Source organism: Ovis canadensis, chromosome 26, assembly GCF_042477335.2.
Source record: "Ovis canadensis isolate MfBH-ARS-UI-01 breed Bighorn chromosome 26, ARS-UI_OviCan_v2, whole genome shotgun sequence".
Taxonomy (NCBI): domain Eukaryota; kingdom Metazoa; phylum Chordata; class Mammalia; order Artiodactyla; family Bovidae; genus Ovis; species Ovis canadensis.
In genome coordinates this window covers 21,945,765-21,972,240 of record NC_091270.1, presented here as the reverse complement: position 1 = coordinate 21,972,240, position 26,476 = coordinate 21,945,765, and the positions used below count along the sequence as shown (strand labels likewise).

Below are 26,476 nucleotides of genomic sequence, written 5' to 3'. Positions count from 1 at the left end.
TTTCAATAAAATACCAAACAAGTTGTGTTTCCTTTACAAATAAGCTATTACATCAAGCCCTGTTCCTATAATTTCGGGTTTTTGTCTCCATTCCAACATTTTCTTTGGCAAATGTAGAAACATTCTAATTAAAGTGGAGAGGAAAACAAGCATCATTCATCACGGCAAGAATAACGCACAAAGGCACATCCTCGCTCTCTCACTCTTTCACGAAGCTATGCTCCACTTTAAACAGCGTGGGGACTGGCGTCATGCAGTCCCTGAACCATTCCCAGGTAATGACCCAGTCACCGGAGAGGAGAATTCCAAAGGTATCGATAATTCCTGTCACAAGCTTCGCATTCTCTTAAAAATATCCTTCCGGCCCAAAGAGGAAGGCATTCCTTTAGGTAATCACGTAACAACATCAAGGTTTCTTTTTAAGATTCTGAGATTAGAGGAGGCCTTTCTATTTATAACCACGCAAGCCTGAGTTGAAAGGAATATTCTCACTTCCCAGGACTGTTTAAATGCTCACGTTTATCAGAACTTTTAAAAGCCACGTATTTGGTTGAGAAGCACCATCTAAATAGCTGCAAGGCTTCTGAAAATGCGTGGTTGAGACACAGGGATCAGGACCTTCTCCCTGTTCCTCCCCAGTCAGGCAGGGTGTGTGTGAAAGCCTGTGCACGCGCGTGTGCCTGCAGGCACGTACCAGACGCAACCGAGGCCAAAGCTCGTTTTCTGTGCTTTGTGTGCGTAGTCACTCAGTGGAGTCCAACTCTTTGCGACCCCTTGGACTGCAGCCCACCACGCTCCTCTGTCCATGGGATGCTCCAGGCAAGGATACTGGAGTGGGGTGCCATTTCCTCCTTCAGGGGATCTTCCTGACCCAGGGATCGAACCTGGGTCTCCTGAATTGCAGGTGGATTCTTTATCACCTGAGCCACTGGGGAGGCACTTCTTTTACTTTAAAAGCACTGTATTTTGGCGAGTCAAGATCGGAACTACACAGGGGTAAGCTACGGTGTGACTGCAGGAGAAACTCTGCAAAGTTCGAGGCGATCCCAGCCCCATGTTGCTAACACTTTCAGATTCCAGCTCGCTGTCCTTCAGTTACAACGGGCGGGAGAGCGCCCACCTGTTCACCCCGCACCCACTCCGCAGTCCTTACTGTCTCGTGCAGTGACACACGAGACAGGGGTCCCTCCGCCTGCACCCACAGAGCCACCGCTAAATGCAGGGCAGACGGGAGTGGTCCGCCTGGAGAACCCTGGAGATGGGGCAGCCTGGGGTCGCCAGCACGGCTCACCCATCCACAAAGCTTCTTGAGCTTCAAGGAAGCCTGCTCTGCCTTGAGGCGGTGAGAACACCACCCCTGCAGGCAGTCTTGGGGGCACTGCCCTCCAGGCCTCCGCTTGTTTGGACGTGTGAGGGACGAGGGGCTTCGGGGGGCCTGGGCAAGGGCGTTCACTCCTGATCTTGAGACGCTCCGGAGGTCGGGGCGGGGGCTGGGCTGTCTTCCAGGTCGGAGCTCCTGCTCGTGAGCTCTGCCCGAGCCTCTGATCCGTTTCTGAGCTGTCCCAGGGATGGTGGATGTTACAGGCTTGCCAACTCCGATGCTCGGCTTGCTGGGAACCCGCCGTGTCTCCTGCCAGAGCCTTCGAGGAGCCCCTCTTCCCTTCCCTTCTGCAAGCTCTGTGCCCGGGGGACACTCTCCCTGTGGGGTCTTCGGGGCACATATAGACATACCAACCCAGGCCTCCTGCATGGCAGGCAGATTTTTTACCAACTGAGTGGCAAGGGAAGCCCATACCTCATGATACCTAACACCAAAGATCACCATAAAAAATAGAGTAAAAATTTGAAATACGGTGAGAATTACTGAAATGTGGCACGGGGGTCTTTTAAGCTCAACCCCGAGGTGAGGGACGGGTCAGATAGAGACCAAGCTGAGACCTGAGCAAAACTCAAAGGGCCACACGGCCTCCTCTGCACTCAGATGAAAAGCGTGGCACTCGCGGCTTCCTCCCTTCAGTGTCAAACAGCAAAAGTGGCACACAGGAACGCACGCTAACAGTATGTGAAAAACCGCCTGGAAGGACACTAAAAAGGTTTTTTGTTGATTAAAAAGAAGGGGGGGGGGTAGGAAAAAAGAAACTTTCCTATTTGACCGCTTTCAAAATTGATTAGCTATGAGCAGGAGCTCTAGTTTCTCGGTAGGAGTTCCACGGAGGGGCCCCGAATGAGTCCTGAGGCAGGGTCTGCAGGGTCCCTGGCCGTGGGGCTCTGTCTCAGGCTGGACTGCGATGAGAACGGCAGGGCTCTGAGCCTATAGCTCCCATCACAGGCTCGTGTTCTGGGTAGACGCTCTCCTGTGCTGTCACCTGGCTCTCGGCGCTCTGCTGATTTGCTTCAGCGAATTTTCTTAAGACAGGCTGTCCTTTGCAATAAACCCTCCCCAGGATCCTGCCCAGGAACACCCAACCAGGCCTGCCAGAGTGCGCAGCAGGGAGGCCATGGGGCAGGCCTGGCCCGGGGGCCCCCCAGCCTCACCGGCTCCCCTTGCAGCCCACTGAGTGCAGTGCGGCCCACCGGCACCCCCGCAGGGAACCTGGGCCGGGGGAGCAGGCACTGCGGCTGGTGGGGCCCTCACCTCCTCCTCTGCAGAGCTTGTCTGCCTGTGGGCTGACTGCAGGGCACCGGGTGCTCCCGCCCAGGAGCCGCATGTGTGGGGGAGCAGGCAAGATCTGGAGTTCAGTCTTAGAGAAAAACCTCTGCAGGGGAAAGGAGATTGTCTCTGCCGAGGATTCCCTCACCAGCAATCCTGCAGCACCTCACAGCTCTGTAAACAAACACCGAGAGCCTGCCCCAAGCCTGGGTTCATAAAGCTGCCCGAGCTCTCCTCTCTGTCTGAGCAAAGACAGAAATCCTCAGTGAAAGAGTGTCTGAACCACAGCCTCGAGGCAGCAGCTTGAGAAAAATAAAGCTCATACACACACACACATACACACAGGACAAAAGAAAAACAAGGGCCCAGATCCCTTTAAAAATAAGTAAGTACAGCCTGAATTGTTAGAGCAACTTTGATTTAAAAAGTGGAAAGAAGCTATTGCAGGGAAACTGTTTTGTGTTTGAATGAAAAGCAAATGAGAGCACAGCAAACCTTTACACCCAGTCTGGAGCCCAGCGTCCAGAAGCCTAGCGGGGAGGGGCTTCCCGGCAGGGGTCCGCTCCCGGGGATGCTGGGGGGGGCGGGGCAGGCAGGTGGTCAGACAGTCACTTTCAGATCATCACGGCCCGAGGGCGGTGGCCGTGGGGTCGGAAGGCCGGTCTGAGGCCATCTCCACTGCCCGGGGAGGGTCAGAGGGCCCGCGGCAGCCTCGGCTTCCTCCTTCACAAAGCACAGCTCAAACCAATACCACCTCACAGAACTACTGCAGGGCTTGTCTTGGGGAACGGATGGGAATGAAACGGAAACGCCGCACTGCTCCTTGGGGACCCCTGCTTGTCCAGTGGGTAGGTCTTGGTGCTTTCTCTGCACAGGGCCTGAGTTCAGTCCCTGGTAGGGGAACTAAGATCCCGGAAGCTGAGTGGTGTTGCCAAACAAAACAAAAGAAAAAACTGCCCTTCAAAGCTTATGTTTCTAAAGTGTATAATTTTTAAACCTTTCCCCCTCAACAGCTATCTACTTATGCAGCCTTTCACAGAAGACAGTGGTGAGACACACTTTCCCTGCCTTTACGAGCCCGAGGCCTGCTCGCTGGAACGTCACGGCTGACACCAGACCCTCCTCAGCCTCCTTGGCTCACTCCGGCATGTCTCCGTGAGAAGTTATTGCTTGTGACAATGTCTCCACACGGATTGGCACTGGAAGTGCCACACGAGGAAAACTGGTTTCAGAGCCGTGTTCCAGATTAAGCCCCTTGTCAATCTGAACCCAGAAACCAAGCCAGTCTCCAGTGGCCTAGGGCCAAGTGGACTCAAGGGGGCCGACTCGTCCGCTCCCCACCCAGGATGCGGGGCTCACCGCTTTGTCCTCGGCTGCACTGGCCTATGAAACACTCCAGAAAATGCAGACCGAGTGTTTCTCTCTCTCCCCACCTGAGAGGAACGCAGGCTAACACACACAGATGGGAACGTCAGCCCCTCCCTGCCTCCACCACTGTTCTGCTTGCTTTACGCGTTACTCTTTTCTGTGTATAACGATGACGCAGTTGGAACCTTAAGTCTTTCACTTGCTGTCATAACAGACTCCACACTGTTGAAACCCCTTGCGGAAAAAACTGTTCAAACTCTGCAAAATTTACAGTCATTCTTCTGGTACTGAATGGCTGTTCCTCACTGTCTGACTTTTTGCTGTTCTAAAGAACTTTCTGATGCAAAAAGTTTCAAAATGAAGGTACCATTTGGAAAGATAGTGGAACAAGATAATTCACGGGGACCACGTGTGTCTTTTTTATGCGTGGCTTTCAGGTAGTTTAAAGAAAAGGTATTCATGAATGGAAGCTTCTCTTGTGTGATTTCCATTTCAGTAAGCACGGACATGGAGACTTGTCCACCATATACTGCTGTATCATCACATCCTGGTTTTTTGACAAATAAGGCATAAATGCATTCAAACGCTGCATTCTGACTAAAGAGTCAATAAATCCTTGATACTTGACATGCAGTTTATTTAGTTACCACAAACACCACAAACAGCATTTGAAAAATCAGAGGAAAGCTGGGTCGGTTTCGGCTGACCGGGTTTTCACCTGTTCTGATTGCGTTCACCTTAGCAGAGCATCACCACCAGGAGACAGGCGGGGTGCTCGGCACACAGTAGGTACTCACAGGAAGCTTTCTTTCCTTTCCCTCCCCCACGAACGCCTCTTCCTGAAAACAAGACTTTGTTGTTCAGGATTTCATCATTTCCAGATGCCTGCTCTTCAAATGACACCCCGAGCAGGACACACTGATGTCACAAAGCCTGGAATGTCTGGGGGGAAACCAGCAGTAGGTGAGCTCACTGGGTACTAAGATCCTGTTTTCAAGTCAATATCCTTAGTGATAGAATATGAGGAAAAGAGAGGAAGCATAGCACATAAATAAGTGTTCCCCACTCGCCATCCCAGCCTCGATTTACACCAAAAAAGGGTCGCATAAAGTGAAATGTCAGTGGTTTAAGGAAAAAAAAAAAAAAAAAAGAAATCCTTAGTAAGTGGAAAAGCATCATTCAATCCATTTCTGTGTCACTAACACTGCTCTAATGTCAGTCACTATAGAACAAACCTGCCTTCCCGAGACTCTGGCAGGAGGAGAGACACTGGGGAAGGTTCTTGAAAATCTGCCTAGGCAGTTGGATGACTTTGACACTCCAGTGTTCACACACTGACTGTTTCAGAAGAATCCACTTGAGGAGCAGAAGTTCGTTTCCAGCGGCTGCCCCTCCTTTCTTTCACTGCTGTAACTTCTGCCCCTTCAGCCTTTGGATCATTGTCTCTGATGCCCTATAAGCCAATTACAAGCCAGGTGCCATCTCCCCCTAGAGTCTCTTCCAAGAGTACTGGGATTGCAGCCCACCGAGCAGGATGGTGCAGGTGGGCGGTGCTTGGCTCTGGACCGAAAACAGCTGGGGAGATGGGCAGAAAGAGCAGCTGTGAGCCCAGGTCCTGGCCGAGACTCACCAGTGTCCTGGCCGGGCCAGTGACCAGAAGTGTCTCAAGCATGTGGACCAACGGTTGACTCTGCTCTGTGTCCATCTGGGGGACAGTGAGAGGCCAGCTGACGCAGGGCGTTTTAATTGTCCCAAGCAAACCAGTGCTGGCCCAAACTGATGGGTCCCCCCGGCAAACGACGGACTCTCTCCTGTAATTCCAGTGTGCCCTGCCCTGGGGTTGTCCTCCTGTTCTGGGGGTACCCTGCTCTCAGGGAGCTGACCAGACTGCTCTTTCCAACCACAAGGCCTGTCTTCCCAGGGACGGCCCCATGAAAGCAACTTTCTTTTCAGAGCTTTCCTTTTTTAAAACTGGTTTTTCCTTTCTTTCTTTCTTTTTTAAAGTCTAACTGAATTCAGTTCTTGCTCCAATAAATGCTGGTGCCCTTCACACACTGACAGCTCCGTGCTCGGCCCACACCTCCTCCTGGCTCCCAGGTACACGATGCTTGCTCTGCAGCCACGGCCGCCTCCCCGTGGAGGTGAAGGTGAGGGACCCGTGTGCCTCCCTGGCTGGAGGCCGGGTCTGCTCAGCGGCAGCCCTGGGCCGGGTCGGCACCCCCACCCGCCACTGCCACGGACGCACCTGTCCCTCCGTCCCCTCCCAGCCTCCGCTGGCAAACTGGGAATTCTTCCTTCACCTGTTTCCCCAGAATGACCAGACTCTGAGGTGCGTGAGATGGGACGGTCCAGAGATGCCGCAGATGGCAGGAAGCCTGGGTTCTGGGTGCCTCTGTCCTGGGAGGCCTTTGTCAAGTGGGCTGGACACTCATCAGTCAGAGGACGCTCACCTGCTCAGGCTCAGCACAGATGACACGGTCAGCTTAGGTGACCAAGAGACACACCCCACCGTGTGCTTCTGGGGACGGTGAGTTCGCGGCCCTCTGACTTGAGTGTGTCTGGGGTCTTCCGAAAGGTTTCCACAAGCATTCGCTTCTTTCTCACGACCAAAGCTCCCTTACATTCTTATATTTAAGTAGAAACGCATTCTTACAGAGAAGCCCTGGGCTCAGCCTTATCTCTGTGGGCTTTTTAAGACCACAGTAAACCACCCAAGACTGCTATCCCCCTGAAAAATCACCAAGAGATATGTGACCTTACACAGATGTACGCCAAAAGCTGTAATCAGATTCCCAACAATCAAAAACTGGAAGTGGCTCAAAAGCCTGCCAATCAGCAAATGGGAAACAAACAACTTTCTGGATCCTGGGTGCAGCCCTGTCACACAAGAGTGAGGCTGCCAGGGGTCATCGGGCGAGGCCCTGGAAACGCCGGATGGGATCGTAGGGAAGTCAAAGCTCGATAGAGTGGGCAGATGAGCCATCGTGAGCGGAAACAAACAGCCTACAAAATCTAAACCAGAGGAATCCGGCAATAGCAGCGCTGGAGCCCAGACAGCTAGAGCCCCACGGGGCCAAGGCGGTCAGCTAGGAGGGCCCGGCATCTGCGGACCCAGGGAGTCCTGCGCCGCTTCAAATGGCTTCATAAAAGAAAGGGGCACTGTGCAGTCTTCTGGGCTCTGTAACTCAGACCCCCAGAGATGCTCCAGCCTGCTCACACCACACCCCCACGCGTCGCCACAACCCAAACCAGGGGGAACCTGCATGGGCGTGCGGGCTCCCGGCTGACGGAAAGCGCTGGGTGCGGGTCGGGGGCATCGCTGGTCCCTGGCGCCCCCTCCCAGAGCCTGCACTCTGGGGGTGTTCCTGCAGATGGGGGTTGTCACGCTGGGCTTCAGGCCAGGATGCCCGGGCTACGGGAGGCTGGCGGACCGAGAGGGTGCGCCACGGGGGGCGGAGCCAGCTCTGGGGCCTGGAGGCCTGTTTCCCAACCCCCCACCCCCAGCCGTCCGACAGCGCACCGGATGAGCCTCCCACACCTGCTCACGGGCTCTCCACGGCCACCCAGCCCTCCTCCTCCCTTTCCAGAAGCATCACTGTCCCCAGGTCTGTCCTGGCGAGCTCAAGGTGTCTGCGTCTACGCTGAACGTCTCCTCTGTTTCCTTTATTCTGTGTTGCCTCCCACAACACAGAATACATTACACGCTTATTTCCAACCCCAATGACTGGAGTAGGGCAGATGCTCAGTAACTTCGCTCAGAAACTGAAGATTATATACATATTTTCATTTGCCCTGCAACCCCCTGGCATAACTGGTCATAAAGAATAAAACAGAGACCAAGGTTTTCGGTCACTGGGCTTCATTTTAGAAAGAGGAGAAAACAGCAGTGACCTGTAGTTTCCCTCTTCTTATACACAAGGGGGACCTGTAAGCATGCGGAGGAACTCACGCTGAGCGACGGGGGTGAGGGTGACACCTCAGCTCACAAACACAGTTCAATAAAAGAAGAGAAAAACGCAGTGCTCTCTTGTTCTGTGACGCTGGGAAGGGAACCCTGAGGCGGAGGGGAAGGGACAGCGTCCACGGACTGCAGGGTAAGGCCCTGCCGGAAGCAACAGGAGGTGGAAGCGTGGGTGGACAGAGGCCCGCGACGCCCCCTCAGAGGGGCTGGGGTCCCTGGCAGGCACAGCTCCAGTGGTGGGGACCACAGCCAGATCCGACTGCCCCGCAGGCTCACCCAAACGGCCTCATTTAAACAGGAGACTCACGGGCCACCGCTGGCTACCCTGCAGGGGGCGGGCACAGCCCCGTCACACACGCTGTGCCCACCCGAGTCGAGTGGTTAAACCCACACTTCCTTCCCCATGGAGTCCCAGGCAGGCAGAAGACCCTCCTTTGTGTTGCCCAAAAGTAATTTATTTGCTACAGGAAAAATGCACAACACAAGAGATGTGTACTGGTCCGAAAAGACGAGAAAAAATAGTCTCACCCCCGCAACTCCTGAAAACTGAATTGCTGGAGGGCAGCTTATATTTATAAAATATGACTCTCTGGTGCTGCCAAGAGTGCTGGAAATGGGGTGGGGTGAGGAGGGGTTATCTACTGATTCATGTGGCCTATTCATCAAATTTGCCAATTAGACTCAACAGGAAGCTTTCGATGTTTTATTTGGGCTTTTAGACTCTGAGATTGTCTCCGTCTCGCTACTTGTTCATCCAGAGTGGGACAACAGCGTAACTAGGGGACGCAGTTTGACCCAACTTGTTTAGCGCAAGGCCCGTGTTTGCTGGCAAGGGGTTGCCCCGAAAGCGCCATCTCATCAGAATACGCCTGTGTTCAGAAAAACGCAAGCAGGACAGGGCCATCTGTACCGTAAAGTCACTGTAAACTGCTTCGAGCGTTGTCAAACTTTGGAAGAGATTAAGTGAAGCCGTAGCCAACACTGAGAAATGCCTTGTAAGATAACCTTTACAAAAATTTCCTCCCCCAGTCATAATGGGCTGGAAGGAACTGCATCCTAGCAGTAAGTTTGTGGTAGATTTGGATGTATCAGTACATGCAGGCACAAAGGTCTGGGATAAGCAGAGATTAAAATAAAAAAGCATTAGTCGGGTAAGAGTTCTTTTAACAACAATCTCCATCTGCTATGTCTCCCTTTAAATCAGTTGAGATATTTTTGTGGGCGACTTTGTTTGCACTAACTTCTAACTTTTTATGGTTCACTAAACCCTGGATTGTGATAGGAATACAAACATTTAGGAAGACGAGGAATTCACATCTCAGATGAACTTGAGAGTCCCTTCCTCCCGGAGGTTTCAGACCTGTAGTATTGTTTTTAAAGGGAGTATTGATTCTGAATTCCATTTGTAATTTTACCGACAAATTCAACATACAGATCTGAGGGTTTCAATTACAAGCAAGCCTGGGAACTGGCAAGAGCTTCGGAGAAGTGACCGAGGCAGGAAGTCTAGGAAGGTTTGAAGGTGATCAAGGACAATGTACAGACTGCACGCCTTCCAGGAAGACCAGTGCATCTCCAGGACTGGTGAGAATTTCCAAGGCTAAATAAGCTCATACGGCGAACCTTCAGAGAGAGAGCCACTGAAATAAAGTTCATCCTCACAGCGGTTAGAAACGCAAAATCCAGGGCAACAGAAGGTACATACAGGGACTTCCCTGGTGGTTCAGTGGTTAAGAATCTGCCTGCCTATGCAGGGGACACGGGTTCAATCCCCAGTGTGGAAAGAGTCTACATTCCGGGGGTGGGGGTGTGGAAAATAAGCCTATGCGTCAACTACCGTAGCCCACCAGGCTCCTCTGTCCATGGGATTTCCCAGGCAAGATTACTGCAGTGGGCCGTCATTTCCTTCTCCAGTGGATCTCCAGGGATTAAACCTGTGTCTCCTTCATTCGAAGGTGGATTCTTTATCACTGAGCCACCAGGAAAGCCCTTGACTATTCAGTTAAGTTCAGTCGCTCAATCGTGTCCGACTATTTGCGACCCCATGAATCGCAGCACACCAGGCCTCCCTATCTATCACCAGCTCCTGGAGTTTACTCAGACTCATGTCCATTGAGTCAGTGATGCCATCCAGCCATCTCATCCTCTGTCGTCCCCTTCTCCTCCTGCCCTCAATCCCTCCCAGCATCAGGGTCTTTTCCAATGAGTCAGCTCTTCTCATGAGGTGGCCAAAGTACTGGAGTTTCAGCTTTAGCATCATTCCTTCCAATAAACACCCAGGACTGATCTCCTCTAGAATGGACTGGTTGGATCTCCTTGCAGTCCAAGGGACTCTCAAGAGTCTTCTCCAACACCACAGTTCAAAAGCATCAATTCTTCAGCATTCAGCTTTCTTCACAGTCCAACTCTCACATCCATCCATGACCACTGGAAAAACCATAGCCTTGACTAGAGAGACCTTTGTTGGCAAAGTAATGTCTCTGCTTCTGAATATCCTGTCTAGGTTGGTCATAACTTTCCTTCCAAGGAGTATGCGTCTTTTAATTTCACGGCTGCAATCACCATCTGCAGTGATTTTGGAGCCCCCCAAAATAAAGTCTGACACTGTTTCCACTGTTTCCCCATGTAGTTCCCATGAAGTGATGGGACCAGATGCCATGATCTTCATTTTCTGAATGTTGAGCTTTAAGCCAACTTTTTCACTCTCCTCTTTCATGTTCATCAAGAGGCTTTTTAGCTCCTCTTCACTTTCTGCCATAGGGTGGTGTCATCTGCATATCTGAGGTTATTGATATTTCTACCAGCAATCTTGATTCCAGCTTGTGCTTCTTCCAGTCCAGCGTTTCTCATGATGTACTCTGCATAGAAGTTAAATAAACAGGGTGACAATAGACAGCCTTGACGTACTCCTTTTCCTATTTGGAACCAGTTTGTTGTTCCATGTCCAGTTCTAACTGTTGCTTCCTGACCTGCATATACATTTCTCAAGAAGCATGTCAGGTGGTCTGGTATTCCCATCTCTTTCAGAATTTTCCACAGTTTGTTGTGATCCACACAGTCAAAGGCTTTGGCATAGTCAATAAAGCAGAAGTAGATGTTTTTCTGGAACTCTCTTGCTTCTTCATGAACAGTATGAAAAGGCAAAACGATAGGATAGTGAAAGAGGAACTCCCCAGGTTGGTAGGTGCCCAATATGCTACTGGAGATCAGTGGAGAAATAACTCAAGAAAGAATGAAGGGATGGAGCCAAAGAAAAAATAATACCCAGCTGTGGACGTGACTGGTGATTGAAGCAAGGTCCAATGCTGTAAAGAGCAATATTGCATAGGAACCTGGAATGTCAGGTCCATGAAGCAAGGCAAACTGGAAGTGGTCAAACAAGAGATGGCAAGAGTGAACGTCGACATTCTAGGAGTCAGCGAACTAAAATGGACTGGAATGGGTGAATTAACTCAGATGACCGTTATACCTACTACTGTGGGCAGGAATCCCTTAGAAGAAATGGAGTAGCTATCATGGTCAACAAGAGTCTGAAATGCAGTACTTGGATGCAATCTCAAAAACAACAGAATGATCACTGTTTGTTTCCAAGGCAAACCATTCAATATCACAGTAATCCAAGCCTATGTCCCAACCAGTAACACTGAGGAAGCTGAAGTTGAATGGTTCTATGAAGACCTACAAGACCTTTTAGAACTAACACCACCAAAACAAGTCCTTTTCATTATAGGGGACTGGAATGCAAAAGTAGGAAGTCAAGAAACACCTGGAGTGACAGGCAAATTTGGCCTTGGAATGCGGAATGAAGCAGGGCAAAGGCTAATACTGTTTTGCCAAGAGAACGCACTGGTCACAGCAAACACCCTCTTCCAACAACACAAGAGAAGATTCTATACATAGACATCACCAGATGGCCCACACTGAAATCAGATTGATTATACTCTTTGCAGCCAAACATGGAGAAGCTCTATACAGTCAGCAAAAACAAGACCAGGAGCTGACTGTGGCTCAGATCATAAACTCCTTATTGCCAAATTCAGGCTTAAATTGAAGAAAGTAGACCATTCAGGTATCACCTAAATGAAATCCCTTATAATTATACAGCAGAAGTGAGAAATAGATTTAAGGGACTAGATCTGATAGAGTGCCTGATGAACTATGGACAGAAGTTTGTGACACTGTACAGGAGACAGGGATCAAGACCTTCCCCATGGAAAAGAAATGCAAGAAACCAAAATGGCTGTCTGAGGAGGTGTTACAAATAGCTGTGAAAAGAAGAGAAGTGAAAAGCAAAGGAGAAAAGGAAAGACATTCCTCTTTGAACGCAGAGTTCCAAAGAAAAGTGAGGAGAGATAAGAAAGCCCTCCTCAGCGATCAATGCAAAGAAATAGAGGAAAACAACAGAATGGGAAAGACTAGAGATCTCTTCAAGAAAATTAGAGCTACCAAGGGAACATTTCATGCAATGATGGGCTCGATAAAGGACAGAAATGGTCTGGACCTAACAGAAGCAGAAGATATTAAGAAGAGGTGGCAAGAATACACAGAAGAACTGTACAAAAAAGAGCTTCACGACCCAGATAATCATGATGCTGTGATCACTCCCCTAGAGCCAGACATCCTGGAATGTGAAGTCGTGTGCCTTAGAAAGCATCACTAAGCTAGTGGAGGTGATGGAATTCCAGTTGAGCTGTTTCAAATCCTGAAAGATGATGCTGTGAAAGTGCTGTACTCAATATGTCAGCAAATTTTACTCTATTAGCTATGCAAAAACAAAGATGCCCACATAGAATATAGGAATAAATACAAAGGTACTAACAAAATCGTAGAATGTTTGTTCTGGAAGGTAAATTACAAACCTGAAAAGCTGCTTTCAAAATTTTAAAAGCAGTTTGAATAAAATAAATAAGTCTCAGGGATTCTAGCTCACACAGCATCTGATATTCTAGTTGGAACAAATTTAGTTGATACGTTTATAAGTCTGTGATAATTTATCACAAAAATGACATTTAAGTTGGTGCTTTAACGTGGTTTTAATTTTAATTTCACAACATTTTGAGAATAAAGTATTCTCTGGAAGTGTTTATGATGAAAGCTAATGGGAAGGAGAACAGTCTTCAAGAGAGAAGACGCTTCTCTGCTGAAGGAGCGGGAATGACTCTTCCCCGTGTTGGTGAGCCTGGGCCCCGCGGCCCTGGACACTGGCCCTGCGGAGGGAGGGAGTCCGCACGCCTGCGCTGTCTCCCCCTGGACACTGCCCTGCGGAGGGAGGGAGTCCGCACGCCTGCGCTGTCTCCCCCTGGACACTGCCCTGCGGAGGGAGGGAGTCCGCACGCCTGCGCTGTCTCCCCCTGGACACTGGTCCTGCGGAGGGAGGGAGTCCGCACGCCTGCGCTGTCTCCCCCTGGACACTGGCCCTGCGGAGGGAGGGAGTCCGCACGCCTGCGCTGTCTCCCCCTGGACACTGCCCTGCGGAGGGAGGGAGTCCGCACGCCTGCGCTGTCTCCCCCTGGACACTGCCCTGCGGAGGGAGGGAGTCCGCACGCCTGCGCTGTCTCCCCCTGGACACTGGCCTGCGGAGGGAGGGAGTCCGCACGCCTGCGCTGTCTCCCCCGATCACCCTGTCCATCACCCTGTCAGGTACAGAATTGATTGTACTAGGTCCAGAGAGAACCAGGTGACGTGTTACCTGGTCAGAGAACAAGGAATCAGCCTACAAGGCAGCAGACCTGGGTTTGATCTCTGGGTCGGGAAGATGCCCTGGAGGAGGAAAAGACAACCCACTCCAGTAGTCTTGCCTGGAGAATCTCAGACAGAGGAGCCGGGTAGGCACAGTCCATGGGCGTCCCAAAGGTTGGACACAACTGAGCGACTAACACACACAGCAGAGGCGACTGTACCTAAAACTGATACAACACTGTTAATCAATTATACTCCAATATAAAATAAATTAAAAAAAAAAAAAAGAAAGAGACCCTTCATGAGCAACCAAGTCAAGGACTGTGACGAACCCAGCTCAGTGTTCAAAGGTTAAGTGAGTGGATGCTGCACAGACTGGTTCTTTACTTTGGAGTCAGACTTGGATTTGAACTGAGCTCGGTAAGGTCACTGCACTTCACTAAGCTGCGGCTTCCTCAGCTGTAACGCAGGGCTGCCGACCTTGGGGAGTTGTTGGAGGACTGACAGAGAGACGGTGGAAGTCCCTGGCAGGTGAACAAGCACAGGAACAGCATCTAGGCAACACTTTGTTCCATGAGACACATCGTTCCAAGGGCTTCGCACACTCAGGAAAGCCACCACTGCCACCTGTGTCTGCCAGCCCGCTGACACGGGACGTGATGCTGGGGTGTCTGCACGCCCTCCCCCAACACCCCCCGAGGCAACCACTGAGCCCAGGGCTGGAGGCTACCCCGAGGCAAGTGGAGTGACATCAGAGCCAGTGCTGACCAGCTTAGGTTCCAACGTAATTTATAATTTCTCCAGAACTGTGGGAAATCAGGTACTAAACATTCAAATCACACGCAGTGAGTTTCTTCACAGACCTCCTCTCTCAGAAGAACGTCTCTCGAGAACTGTCAGAAGGCACTGCTTTGCTTTCACATTTGTTACAAGTTGATGACCAAAACGAAAACCACAGGAAGGTTGAGTGGCCATGTCTCTCCCTGAACTGCGCGCTTCTGGGCTGTACTCGCGTGCCCTGTACCGCTGCCCTTCCTGCCCACAGCTACGAACAGCACAGGGCACGAGACTTCAGGACGGCAAGGAGGCGCGAGCAGCGGCTGCCCCCTCCATTTAGGAGGCGATGCAGCTGCTGACTGTGCGTGAATGCCTGTGTTTACTGAGACACAGCACAGGCGCGTCACACGCACAGCTGTCTGCGAGAGCAGGGATGAGAAGACCGCGTTCACACGACGCTGGGCAGCGCCGTGGCCTCTGGGGAAGCCACTTGCCTTCCGGCATCTGTTTTCCGTCTGTAAATGGGGGTTCTCTCTGAGTCTCTCCCGAATGAGGAGATCCTTTGGGTTTAACATGGTAAAGGGCACCGGCTGAAATAAGAGAGTGCGCACTGGACACCACTTAATGTTTGCATTAGAGTGCTCCTAATGAACTGCAGTGTTGGTGAGCGTCGTATCATTTCAGGACAGGGGCCCTCTCTGTGGTCGGTTGGCATCTGAGCGCCCGTGTTTGCTGGGACAGACCCTGCCTCGTGAGTCTTTGTGGGACGCTGGGCTGCCTGCCCACCACGGAGTTTAGAAATGCCAGAGTCTCACTCTCCCAGCTCACTCAGCTGCTAGGGCTCAAGTAACCCACCCGGAGACCCACACACCCAGGGACTGGAACTGACGCCAGTGACCCAGAGAAGCAGGGATGGGGTGAGGCCCTCAGTGGGGGAGAGCTGGCGGTACCTGGGTGCTGGCTGCAGACCCACGGCTCCTGCTGCGGCAACAGGGAAGGGACGCCTCCCCAGGCCGGTCTTGGAGGGCGCTGACTCTGGCTTCAGCCCACCCCCACCAGCCTCATTATTACTGATATACTTTCAGAACTACCCAATATCTTTCCCAAAGACACTCCATTTTTATATAAATCAGAAGGCACTGGTTTCCCTCACCTGTAACCAAGAACCCTTTCCGTGACTGCTGGTGACATCTGCTTTGAGGACATAAAGAGATGTTGGGTGCCCTTTGCTTATTTGTCTTATTTTGCTGAAACCATCTCATTACACTCAGTCAAGATAATACACAAACCACTTGGCATTAAGCCTTCCGTTTAGGGGTGAATTTCATGCTCACAATAACAATGAAAGTATGAAAAAGTATCCAGAATCTGCCTGTTAATTATACACACAGCAGTTTTCACAAGAGGAACATTTTACTGACTGATGGGCGAGACTTGGTGAAAGGCTGACGGTTCAGCTCCCCTCCTGTGAGGACAGGGTGTTTCCGACGCCTGGCGTCTGCCCCTGGGCAGGCTGAGTGCCGCCCGTCTCAGGGATGAGTAAGGATGTCAGTCGCATCCATTCCAGTGAGCTCTCTCCGATAACTAGGTGGGGACCAGACCCAGGGAGGGCTCTAACCTACGGCCCAGTGTTTGCTCACCTCCCTGAATTCTCCAGATCGCCTGCTGCTTACTCCCATGCAAGAGAGGTGGAGGGTGGGGGCTGCAGGTGGGTAAGGCTGAGATGGAGGGGGTTGGAGGGAGGGAGAGAGGTCCTCCCAGCCTTGGAGGCAGCTCCACCTAGGGCAGGTCCCAGAGTCGAGGCCTCCCTGGCCCCTGAGACCTTGCAGCCCGGCCTGTCATCCACCTCCCATGCCAGCTCTGTGAGGGCTGGCCCTCTGCTCAGATTTCTGCTTAAAATCTCCTGTGAAGTGTCTCCAGGGATAATCAAGTCTATGGGCCAGAGAAGCCAAACCCCACTCTCAACAGCTAACCTAACTCGCACGAACTAGGATTAGAGTTTGAACCGTACAAGGTATCATGTGCCTTTTCTGTTAACCTGCCCGGCTTTGCGAGAACCCACACATCTGCTCAGGCCCTGAAACGAGCCCGAGTTGGTCACCAAGATGGGTCTGTTTACCCTAAACTCTCCTTTTTGTGGATGATGGAGCTTTTGAAATTGTTGGCATCCCCGAGTTGCAGATGTCCAAAGTATGCATCTTGCGTGCAGAGCTTTGGCCGCTGACTGAATTGCATTTAATCCTAATTTCATTCTCTCCCAGCTATACTGGCATTTTGGCAGTAATGAAATAGTCTATTCTGGAAAAAAAGGGAAAAGCTCCAATTAAATAGTGAGATTTATATTATAAAATGATCAAGAAGTATTTTTCATGTTCAATCATTAAAACACTTTTAAAAAAAAAGAACACCAAAACCCAAAAAACAGGCCCAGAAAAGTTGGAAAACAGCTCTTATGTCCTGAAAACAGGAAAATTGTAAGCCCTAAACACGCACATTATGGAGAGGGGTTTCCCAAAGTTTCAGGCTTCAGGCCGCATTGTTCTCTCACTTTTCTTTTTGCCAACTCAAATGCTGTTTAGAGCTGATACTGGAGAGCGAACAGCTGCAGGTTCTGGCTGCATATTTTCCTAGAAACACCACTTGGGGAAAGAATTTCCCCCCGTTTCCCTCTCCCAGGAGACTTCACAGGGGCTCCAGCTTATTCTACTCCAAAATCAGGGCCCCAGAGTTGACGAGGACAGTGCAGCACCTGAGAAGCAAAGCCAGGGTGGCTGGTGACAGCAGGGGCCACTTCTGTTTTTTTTGGTTGCACTGACTGGGTCTTGGCTGCTGTGCAAGGGCTTTCTCTGCTTGCCAAGAGCAGGGGCCAGTCTCCATTGCAGGGGGCAGGCTTCTCATTGTGGTGGCTTCTCTCGCTGTAGAGCACGGGCTCTGGGGCATGTGGGGTTCAGCAGGCGGGGTGCACGGGCTTAGCTGCGCTGCAGCATGTGGGATCTTCCTGGACCAGGGATTGAACCTGTGTCCCCGGCACCGGCAAGTGGATTCTTATCCACTGAGCCACCAGGGAAGTCCCATAGGAGCCACTTCTGATGTACCCAGAAGGCAAATGAGGCTCTCCTAAACGTGGCAGGAAAACCCTCATGTCCAGTTCAGAAACAGGAGATATTCTGATGCCTGAAAGGGGCTCTCATGCGAAGGAGACCTTGGTCTCCATGACACCCAACTTTGAGCTGGTTTGACTTTTTTAGAGTTACTTTGGCAGCAGGTGGAAGTCACAGATTCTGGATTCATTAGGTCCAGATCACTTAGCTCCCCATGAAGGAAATGGATGAGACTCATCTCAAGCTCTTTCTAGACTATATGAAAATTCCTTAATTTGCTTTTTTTTTTTTTTTTTTTTTAACAAGCTCCAATACTTTGGCCACCTGATGCGAAGAGCTGACTCACTGGAAAAGACCCTGATGCTGGGAAAGATTGAGGGCAAGAGGAGAAGGGGATGACAGAGGACGAGATGGTTGGATGGCATCACTGACTCAATGGACATGAGTTTGGGTAAACTCCGGGAGTTGGTGATGGACAGGGAGGCCTGGCGTGCTGAGTCCATGGGGTCGCAAGGAGCTGGACATGACTGAGCAACTGAACAACAACAAAGTACAGAGTCTTTCATACATGTTGAATTGAATAAAACAGAAAACACTGAAAACCGATAGGATTGATAATATTATGTTTTTAGTCACCTACTAAACAGCTATTCTTGGAGAAGGGAATGGCAACCCACTCCAGAATTCTTGCCTGGAGAATCCCCATGGACAGAGGAGCCTGGTGGGCTACAGTCCATGGGGCAGAAAGAGTTGGACACGACTGAGCGACAGCCACGGTGCTGAGCAGCTCCTCTATAGCAGCTTAGAATAGCTTGGGAAGAAGCTCTAGACACGTTTTGAACCAGGGCAGCCAGGTAAGCATATACCGTTTCAAAAATCACCCTGAAGGACAACACTTTCCTTCAGACGAAACCTCAAGCACGTTCACGAGACACTCAGTCACGCTCTGCGTACTCAGAGTCTGCAGGCGTGCTTACTGGCCTCGCTTAACCATCAGCGGCCATGCATTTGATAATTTAACTCCATTTGGGACTTACCTACATTTCAGATTTTGGTGTGCGCATGCTCAGTCATGTCCGATTCTTTGCGACCCACGGACTGTAGCCCGTCAGGCTCCTCTCTCCATGGATTTCCCAGCAAGAATACTGGAGTAGATTGCCATTTTCTCCTCCAGGGGATCCTCCTGATCCAGGGATCAAACCTGCGTCTCCAGGGTCTTCTGCACCGGGGGGCGGCTCTTTTGCTCTGAGCTACCCAGCTTCATTCAAGTACAACAGGCTCCAGAGAAAATGAGGTGATAGGAGAGAGGCCCGATGAAAAAACCCCAGCAGGACCTTCAGGCTGAAGAACAGAAGCCTGGGCTTCCCTGCTGATCCAAGGATTAGGAAACTGCCTTGCAATGCAGGGGACGCTGGTTCGATCCCTGGTCTGGGAAGATTCCACCTGCTGTGGGGCAACTAAGCCCATGAGCCACAACTACTGAGCCCAAGCTCTAGAGCCTGTGCTGCACAACAAGAGAAGCCCGCACAACGAGAAATCTGCTCATTGCAATTTTAACTGCAAAAGCCTACGCAGCAACGAAGACCGGACAGAGCCAACCCCCTCCCCCACAAAACCCCAAAAAGCTGAAGAACAGAAGCTTGCAAATATGGCAGCTATGGCACAAACACTGCAGACAGTCTGAGGAAAAGGCATCCGACTACTGAGAAAAGACCAAGGACTTACAACAACCTGCCAGCCCCTGGGCCACCTTCAGAAGGTAGATGGGCAGATGAATGGGAGAATCTCGCAACTGGTCCAGGGTGGGATCCGCTGCCAAGACCCTCGGCTCGTCAGGGAAGGAGGCCCGTCACGGCACGTGACTGAGAGAGAGAATCTGCAGGAGGGGAGCCCCGCGTGACATCACCCAGCCTGCATCTTTATCGCCATTGTCTTTGAGCAGGTTGGGGTGGATGCCCAGATGTCATCTGGAAACACACTAGAGGCGACCTAAGGAGGCGTGGCCTCGGGCCTTGATGACCTTATTCCTCACGGTTAGTGGGAATAATGAACCATCGTCCCTTCATCAAGGAGCCTCACTGCACCTCCACTGGTGGGGACAGACGAGGGGTCTCCGTGAGGGTGGCGTCCGGCATTCTCCCTGCAAACATGAGGGAGAAGACCTAAAGGAAGTAGCACTGGAATTGGGCCTCCAGGAAGGAGGAGCCTTACACAGGGCAACTAAAGAGGCCTGGGATTTCTAAGAGATAGTTTTACTGCAGCAAAATAAAGCTTTGCATGGTTATCACGACCTTAGTGGGCTTCCCTGGTGGCTCAGACAGTAAATAATCTGCCTGCAATGCAGGAGACCCAGGTTCGATCCCTGGGTCAGAAGATCCCCTGGAGAAGGGGATGGCTACCCACTCCAGAATTCTTGACTGGGAAATCCCATGGACAGAGGAGCCTGGCGAGCTACAGTCCACAGGGTTCCAAAGAGTCAGACATGACTGAGTGACTAACACATACCACCTAAAAATATCTGAGCTATCTGGACTTCTCCAGTCTTAAATAGTAAGCACAACCGCCAAACAGTCACAGTGTTTGGTGGGGGCTGCAAGACAGCAACATTTTAAAAGCTATTATTTAATTATTTGGGAGGCTTCCCTGGTGGCTCAGATGATAAAGAATTTGTCTGCAGTGCAGGAGACCAGGGTTTGCTCTCTGGGCTGGGAAGATCCTTTGGAGAAGGGAACGGCAACCCACTCCAGTATTCTTGCCTGGGAAATTCCACGGACAGAGGAGCGCGGTGGGTTAAAATTCATGGGGTCGCAAAAGAGTCAGACATGGCTTAATGACTAAACAGCACCAGGGCAGCTGTAACTAATAACCACAAACTGACTGGCTTAAACAACCAGAATCTATTCTCTCACAGGTCTGGAGGCTGGAAGTCCAAGCTCAGAGTGTCTGCAGGACCAGTTCCTTCTGACGGCTGGGAGGGAGAATGTGAGCAAGCCTCTCTCCAGCCTCTGGGGGTTGTCGGCAACCTTTGGGGGTCCTTGGTGGCAGAAGCCTCACCCTGACCTCTGCCTTCATCTTCACAGGGTGTTCTCCTGTGGATGAGTCTGCTTCCACACTTCCCCTTATCATAAGGTCACCGGTCATTTAGATCAGTCCTCACCCTGCTCAGGTGTGACCCATTTTATCTAATTACATTTCTGATGATTCGATTAGTAAATAGCGCCAGACCCAGACGGACTGGGAGCTGGAACATCAATGGATGAATGCTTAGGGGATACAATTCAATCATAACAAAGACCCTCAAAGCAATGACAGATTTATAAAAAGTTACCATGCCGACTGGTATTCAATGCCTGGGTCAGGAAGATCCGCTGGAGCAGGGATCGGCTGCCCACTCCAGCATTCTTGGGCCTCCCTGGTGGCTCACCTGGTAAAGAACCCACATGCAGTGTGGGAGACCTGGGTCAGATCCCCAGGTTGGGAAGATCCCCTGGAAAAGGGAAAGGCTACCCACTGCAGTATTCTGGCCTGGAGAATCCCATGGTCCACGCAGTCATAAAGAGCCGGACACGGCTGAGCGATGTTCACTTTCACTTCTCGCCTTCACCGTGCCGACTACACCATACCTTGCAGATCTTCACTTCAATCACTTGTGGCGTCTCAGTGACACTCTGGGCTACCTGTTTACTGGCCAGACTGGGATTTCTTTATTCACTATCACTATCGGTCTCATCCAGAGCAGAAGTCCGCAGAGCAGGCACTGCTGGGCCATCAAGGGTCAAGAAGAATGGAGGCCACTCAGCTATTTACTTTCATCTAGAAAAGCCTAGGCTTAAGATTTATGCCATGTACAAAGCAGTGATCTACCTCATAAGACTCTGACAAACTTGCTAATAGCAAGATCAGGTCTCTAAGCTTGTCCTCTAAGGAGCCGGACAGCAGAGACCTCTCCCCTTCCTGCTGTGAGAATCACATGGCTTCACTCACTCGGGAAGCAACCTGATCATCCGACGACGAGAGAAACAGACTCTGGCTCTCTACGTGCTAATCAAATGCTTGAAAGCATTTTTCACTGCGTGTGTGTGTCTACACTGAAGGTGTCTAACATCTGCTGTGGTACCCTTTTGCACTAAAATTATAACGAAAGTGTTCTGGGCAGTGTATTAGTGGCTACTGCTTTAAGTTCTAAATCGCGTGTCATTTCTCTTAATGACTTTAATTAGAGAACACGGCGAGTTTCGCCTGCTCCCTGTTAGCAGGCCAGCAGAGGGAGCAGGTGAGTATTACAAGCAGCATTTTCCTCTAGGTATCATCCACAGCAGATTCTTGTTTTGCTTTAATTTCTAGTGTAGACAAGCAAGACTTTTCGACCTATAAACTAACAATGTCCCTGAAACACACATCAAGATTTTGGGGATAGGTGAGTCAATAATATACTTTTTCCTGTAAATATTCTACTAGGATCATTTTAAGGCTTTCAAAAACTATTGTTGAGTTTTTTTTTTTTTTTCTCTTGAGGGAAACAGATGCCAGGAACTAGGTATCTTAATACTGCTATAAATGTCCTCTCTTCACAGGCTTTGTACAACTTACTTCCTTTAATTTTTTCTTTTGTATTAGTCTTTCTTTGAATTTAGGCCCTTTCCTTAAAATGGAACACTTTGGGAAGTACAGTTCATTATTAATGGAGTACAAAAGACATTGCTTGAGATGGGATTAAGAGGAAAAGTAGGGCATATACATAGATTATCAGGAAGGACAGAAATCCCTGGCAGACCCCGTACTTAGATTCCTGAAGGAACAGGAATGGCATGGAGTATTTTTATACACTTGGATGCAAACATCATTTCCTTTTATGCATAACTATTTATTATACTTATAATTCTTCAAAAACTATATATAATTCTTCAAAAATGACTTTTAGTACATGTAACTCCACAATCAAGCCTAATTTCCCACAGGAAGATTTTTTAACATCAAGTCAGTTAGACAGACAGGAATACCAAAAGGGGGTCACGTGCTTTTATTATTTTTTTTACTTCTTTGACATAAGCAATTTTATTTATGCTAACCTATAACCAAGAAAGATAATATATCTTCATGGAAATAACACACATGACATTTTTATCTTTCTTATTTAAAAAGGTTTCTCAATAATTAAGATAAAAAATTTATAAATTTAGATTAAACAGAGATTTATCTCGATGGCATTAGGCCACTCTCAAGAGAAAACTCATTCTGAGAGGAATTTGGACAGTTCTTCAGTAGGATGGTTATGGCAGGGAGACTAGACACATTTTTCACAGGCAACAGGATCTGACTTCTCAGTAGCTTTGCTGAAATTAGGAACATTTAGTATAAAATTACAACTCATAAGCCCACTTCAAAATCTTTTCTGTTTTGAAGCCCACTTCAAAACACTCTAACAACAGTGTTAGTCAAAGGAAAGATTTTATTGACTTTTCATTGGTCATAAGCAAAACAGTAATCACTGACATCAATCCACTGAAAGAGAATGTTTAGCCTTTTTTTTCTACATACGGGCAGAAAACAGGACACAGAATTACTGGCAGAAATATTATCAGGCTAATGCACTCATCTATTGTTTTAGAATTTCATCCACTCACTGCCTTTTTCAAGTTATGACTTGTATCTTGACCTTTTAGGCACTTTTTTTGATGGAAAGATAAAACAAAAATATTGGAGGATGAAAATATTTTAAAATCAAACAGCATTTGAGATAACTGCATGTAACAGAAGAATTACATAAACTAACATATTCCTAAAAATTCAGGGAATTCATCATGAAATCTTAGAAAAATAGTTACTTGGATATTTCCCAAGTTTCTCATAAATAAAAAGCTTTTTCTTTTCAGTTCTTCAGGTTCCATATTATACACAATGTGGCTTTACAAAGCAAACTGTCTTGAGCTGATGCTCTGCTGGTTCATGGCAGTACAAAACTGTCAAAGATTCAGGAATCTTCTAAGTTTCCTTAAAAAAACAAAACAAAAACAAACTTCTCTAAAAGTCTTTCAGACATAATGACACAGTAAACACTCAGATAAGTTAGAATGAGTGAGGGTTTGGTACTTCTTTGACTGAACTAACTTAAGTAAGAATGACAACCAATAACCTAAATAAGAATGAAAAATATTTTTCTCAGTATTAACTCTGACCCTTCCATCAGTGCTAACCTTCTGACACACAGATGCCTACAGCTCCCTGTCAAAGAGAAGTCACACAGCTGCAAGCAGGAAGATCATCGTCTCAGATAAGGCGATGCTATCGAGGCCTCTGCCCTTTAACGCCCGGCACTCAAGTCTATCTGCTCTGAAAGTGACAACATGAGGGGCATGCAGGGAAGATGGCTATTTCCCAGGAAAGGAAATTGCCTGAAAACACATCTGGCAAAGGCTTTCTCTCCTCCTCCGGCAGGCAGACACTTATTTTAACAAATTATACATTTCCTCATCTTCTGCAAAGGTGAATTTAATGGAGCCAGTACCTGATTCTAAGTAAACGCCACTTAGCTCTCCCCTATATGGAACGGGCCAGCTCTTTTATGGCAAATGCTATGTATGTTTAATTGCAGCTAGGACAGAAAATCGTGCTAAACTGGGCAGCATACTTCGTTTCAGAAACTGTACGTATTCTCAAAGGAACATCACCCTCTTTCAGCCAGCGACAGGGCATGAAATTAAAAAGGCAAAGAAAGGAGAAAAAAAGAAAAGTTGACACCAGGAAACTGGAAAGATGGCAAGGACGGACATAGACAGCGTAACTGATGCAGGCAGACCAGAGGCTGGACCTCCGCAGAGTCCCTCCTCGGTGAGAACGACCAGGCTGAGTCTGCGCCGCTCCATGCGCCCATGGGCAGACAGACCCCGCATCCAGGTGGGCACATGGCGGCCCTGTCCATGACAGGCTGCCCCCACTTGGGTGACCGAAGGCCACAGAAGGTGGACCCACCAGTGGAACGGGTTACGTCTCTGTGGTGTGCTGTCTGTGCAGCGCAGAGGTGGCAGCCATGTGACGTGATGGAGATTCCCCACAGTTCTCCAAGGGTGGCTGAGCTTTCCATGTTAAAATCGGGATTAAAAAGAAGTCATGGCTCAGGACTTCCTGGCGGTCCAGTGGTTAAGACTCTGCACTTCCAACTCGGGGGGCGTGGGTGCTTTCCCCGGGAGGGAGCAAAGGTCCTGCTTGCTATGCTAAGACTCCACACGCCATAGCAACCAAAACGGAACAGATACTAAAGAAGCAAGAGACAAAAGCACTGCTTTAACTTCCACTTAAATCCACGAGTGTGAAAGAAAGGCCCTGAGATGTGGGGGGCTGGCGGAGGCCTGTGGCCTCGCCCCGCCGAGCCTTGGTTTCCAGGTCCGTCACAGGAGCAAGGTCAGCCTCCCACAGCGCCACGTGTGTGTACTGGCATCTACAGGCCTTCTCTTTCCTCTGTCTCTCTTTCCTCTGTCTCTTTCCTCTGTCTCTCTTTAAGAGGCTTTCTCCTTGCTACCGTCCTCAGACCCTGCAGCTGGGGACTGACCCCCGCAGCCTGCCGTCTCGGCATCTAACACTGGCTCAACTTGGCCAGCTCCTCCAGGGAGGGGCCGCCCACAGCTTCTGCAAGACGGCTCTGGACCCCACGCGAGCCCCTTCAGGTCCGTTCCACGGACGAGACGCAGAACAGAGACAGCTCTTCTGTGACTCACCACGAGGGGGCCTGCTTCCAGAAGCCGAAATACTCACTTTCTGTTCCCTTCCCCCTCTTCTTGCCCTTTCTTTCCTTTTTCCTTGTGGCTTCTTCGGCTCTCATTCATTGTTGCATACAATTTGGGGAAAAAAAAGTAGTAAGAGTAACTTTTTCTCTTGTAACAATCTGATGTCCAGTGAGCTTCTTAATGGCTTCCCCTGTACACTGCACACTAAACTGTAAACATGCTGGCCGATTTAACTGACTTTAAAAAGGTCAGGACAGAAGGAGGTGGGAGAGGGAGGTGGGTGAAAGGCCCCATGCCCTGGGGTCCTGAGGAGCCCGCTGTCTGTGAACGGCTGAGAGCCAAGACTGTCCTCAGCGTCACCTAGCAGGGGTATTTCAGCACCCGGAGGTCCTCTCACACCAGCACAGCACTTTTGAAAAACTAAGCCCATGCCGGCCCAGCCACCGAGGCCTGCGGACATCAGTGCCATGGTGACGGCCACTTCGCCGCATGGCAGAGACCAGCGGGTGCAAGACCAACTCTGGGGATCTGCCCAGACGCGATGGAAAGAGACTGGCACAAAACGCCAGGTGACGTGGGACATCAATGCGCCCCTAAGTACGTCTGCGTGGTTTCTCATTACTCCCCATTAGCCACGGGCTTTCGGAGTGGACACTTGCCACATACTCTTGCTGCTCAGACAGCAATGACCACCCCCAACCCCCCCCGCAACAGCTGACCCACTTCTGTCCCTCCTTAGTCCAACAGTATAACTAACCCGTTAGATATGAGTATTAAGCAGGCTCCCTGGAAAGAGCAGAAGTCACGCAGGTTTCCCTGAAACCCTGTCTGGTGATCCATGCCTTGGGGGCTGCCCCGCACTGCACTGAGTTCAAGCTGGCACTGTTTCTTGGCTTCTGGCCTCCAGAACCAGCAATCCAGCACCTCATGGGTGGTCCTGGGAAGGTTGGGGTCAATCAGATCCCAGATCCAAGAGAAGCAAGTCCCACATCGACTCTGGACCTACGTCTCTGGAGCCATGACCAGGCTTTTCCCACTGGTCCGGCACGTCTGCTCTGCAGGGCGGCCTGGAGCAGAGGCGCCCTCGAGCAGAGGCGCCCTCGTCAGAGCTCCGCAGCGCTCCTCTCTACCAGGGAAGACGGCCACGTGGTCCTGCTGGTGCCATCAAATGAGGGTTTACTCCCTGATGGCAAAGTGGAAAAGGGGAACTTGATACAGC

At 50.0% G+C, this 26,476-nt stretch overlaps 1 protein-coding gene and 1 long non-coding RNA gene across 14 annotated transcripts in view; one reads left to right on the top strand and one right to left on the bottom strand.

The window, feature by feature from the left end:
• LOC138430976 (uncharacterized) overlaps window positions 1-4,645 on the top strand; it is a 176,442-nt gene extending 171,797 nt beyond the window's left edge. For both annotated transcript variants that reach the window (XR_011253473.1, XR_011253474.1), the window contains exon 4: window positions 3,664-4,645. This is a non-coding gene — a long non-coding RNA (uncharacterized lncRNA). The remainder of the gene's footprint in view (window positions 1-3,663) is intronic.
• The window catches only part of MCPH1 (microcephalin 1), a 230,181-nt gene that overhangs the window by 46,208 nt on the left and 157,497 nt on the right, over window positions 1-26,476 (bottom strand). The gene's annotated exons all lie outside the window — the stretch shown is intronic.